A 3,347-nucleotide genomic window follows, 5' to 3' on the forward strand; every position below is an offset into this window, starting at 1 on the left:
GGGGTGGGGCGTTGATGTTGGTGGTTCCAAGGTGGTGGTGCTGCTACGATGGTGTATTTTGGTAGTTAAGGTGGCGGAGCGGTGGTACTTCTACTGCCGTGCTGGAAAGGGACGGTGGCTGTTGGAGGTGGGTTTTCTGGTGGATATGGTGTGGTAGTTGATGCCGTGAAGGTGGGGGTTTGGGCGCTGGTAGTAACCAGAGAAAGAGATTTGAGACTTTAGTTGTGTTCATGCCCAAATTGGGAGGAACTTGGAAGTCTACATGGATGACTTGGTCATCAAAAGCCTTGACCCAGAAACAATGTTGAAAGACATCCAAGAAACTTTCAACACACTCAGAAGGATAAACATGAAACTCAACCCGAGCAAGTGTTCCTTTGGGATGGAAAAAGGGAAGTTCTTAGGAGTCATTGTTACTAAAGATGGCTTCAGAGCGAACCCTGAAAAGGTCGAAGCCATTATCAAAATGGAATCACCTACTACCATCAAGCAAGCTCAGACACTGAATGGACGCCTAGTCGCACTCAACCGCTTTCTGGCAAACCATGCGGATAGGTCGTTCCCATTCGTGTCAGCACTGAGAAACTGTTTAAAGAAAACGCACTTCCGCTGGACACCGGAAGCGGAAGCAGCTTTTCAGGAAATTCGGTGACGCTCGATCGAACTCCCAACGCTCACAGCACCAGAAGCGGGGGAGGAATTAATCCTATGCCTCTCCGCCACAGATAGAGCAACCGGGGCCGTCCTGCTAGTCGAGCGAAAAGGCATCCAGATGCCAATTTACTACGTTAGCCGTCTCCTAACAGACGTCGAAACCCGGTACTCTACCTTGGAAAAATTAGTCTTAGCACTTGTACAGGCTTCACGCAGGCTAAGACGATATTTCCAAGGTCACCCAATCACCATTCTCACCAACTTCAAACTTGCAAACGTTTTAGGCAAACCCGAACTATCGGGACGCCTAGCCAAATGGGTAATAGAATTGGGAGAATACGCGATAGAGTACAAGCCGAGACCAGCCATAAAAGGCCAGGTCTTGGCCGACTTTATTGCAGAAGTCCCCGCCTCGCGGGAGAAAGAGTGCCAGGAAGAGGCTCAACCCTCCCCAGCACAGGACATCGATGAAGTCTGGCGACTCTACACTGATGGAGCAGCCAGCAACGAGGGCTCAGGTGCAGGGTTGAAACTAACCAACCCAGCAGGCCAAGAATACACTTACGCTATTCGACTGGATTTTCCAAGCACAAATAACGAAGCTGAGTATGAAGCATTCTTGGCCGGGTTGAGAATTGCGCGGAAGATGGGAGTGAAGAACTTGGAAGCCCACGTGGATTCCATGTTAGTAGCCAACCAAATAAACGGGACGTACACGGCCGTGAATGACACAATGGCCCTGTACCTCGCACAAGCAAAAACCCTTATACGCGATTTTAACGATTGTAAAGTCATACACGTCAAGCGTAGCGAAACAAATCTGCGGATGCGTTAAGCAAGCTTGCGTCATTGGCTTTCACCCACTTGGGAAAGGACATCCGCATTGAACTCCTTGGAGCACCCTCAGTCCCGCACAAGGAAATCTGTGTCATCCAAACCGGCACAGAAACGTGGATGACACCAATAATAAATTACCTTGCGGCGGGTATACTACCAGAGTCAAAAACACAGGCAAGAAAACTACGCTGTAAAGCACTGAACTATCAACTCATCGATGACATCCTTTACAGACGTAACTTTCTTGGCTCACTCTTACGATGCGTAGACGACCAAGATGCTGGCTACCTCTTAAGGGAAGTACACGAGGGCATCTGTGGGATACACGCAGGTCCACGCGCTGTTGTAGCTAAGCTAAACAACGCGGGATACTTTTGGCCGGGGATGCATACGGATGCGCTGGCATACATCAGAAAGTGCAGGTCTTGCCAACTTTACGCGCCCAACACACATCGCCCAAAGAATGAACTTGTTCCAGTCATCTCTTCATAGCCATTTCAGAAGTGGGCCATCGATGTGACAGGCCCATTTCCCACAGCGGCAGGGAACGTTCGGTATCTAGTGGTAGCCATCGACTACTTCACCAAGTGGATAGAAGCGAAACCCTTAGCCCAAACAACCGCAAAACATATCAAAAAATTTATTTGGGAATTCATTATTTGTCGTTTCGGGCTTCCACAGAATTTGGTGAGCGATAACGGCACCAACTTTGCTGACAAGAAGCTACAACAGTGGCTGAAATAACTTCAAATCACCCACACCTTTACCTCAGTGGCGCACCCACAGGGTAATGGTGAGGTGGAAAGAGCAAATAAGAGCATCGTCGACGGCATAAAGAAAAGACTCTTGGAACACAGATCTGGCTGGGTAGACGAACTTCCACACGTCCTTTGGGCAAACAGAACAATGAAAAAGGCAAGCACGGGAGAAACTCCGTTCAGCCTCACTTATGGCACTGAAGCCATGGTCCCGGTCGAAATTGGTCTACCATCACCAAGGGTCATGATTCAACCAGAAGACAATAATGCGGAAAGACGGTTAGACCTCATGCTAACCGAAGAACGCAGAGACTTACCCGCAGCGCGTGAAGAGAACTACAAGCGACAAATGCAAAAGTACTACAACACGCGGGTAAAACTCTGCAACTTCAATGTAGGAGACTACATATTGCGTAACAACGAGGCTTCGAACCAAGAGCGCCCAGGAAAGCTGGCCCCGGTCTGGGAAGGTCCGTATGTTATCAAAGAAGTTCTGGGAAAGGGCGCATACCGGCTCGAAAGGCTCGATGGCACTCCCGTCCCACGAACATGGAACGGAGCTCAATTACGCAAATGTTACATGTAGATCAATTCCAAATTTATAAAGAAACGGCCTGGAGCCACTTCTAATGGAAATGATTCTCCTTTATCACATTGTGTTGATCGCTTTACATTTATACTTATGAACTTTCCGGACGGATATGCTGGTATTCACCGCATAAATATGGAAAGAAGTCGGTACGTGTGGACAACGGCAAAACCCGCATAAACACAAAAAACGGCAAACCTTCACGCAGGTCAGTTATAGGTGGACATTGGTCATCCCACTAAATGAAAGTGACGGTCCTATCCTCACAATCATGATAGAGGAAACTGAACACAAACCTATTGACAACCGAGCGTCGAACGGTTAACTTATTCAAAGCACTTGGAAAATTGCTAAGTTAAACTAAAATATGCATGAGCAAATCATATAACGTTTATAATGCAAGTCAAAAAGATTCAAAAGTAAGCGGGACTATACCCCTTACCTTGGCAACTAAATAACTATAAGACAGGTACGGGTACAGTGTAAAGGCAAAACCCTTCACATACTTA

Source organism: Bidens hawaiensis, unplaced genomic scaffold, assembly GCF_021521415.1.
Source record: "Bidens hawaiensis isolate Kalapana, Puna unplaced genomic scaffold, B.hawaiensis_p1.1 tig00031448_1, whole genome shotgun sequence".
NCBI classification, from domain to species: domain Eukaryota; kingdom Viridiplantae; phylum Streptophyta; class Magnoliopsida; order Asterales; family Asteraceae; genus Bidens; species Bidens hawaiensis.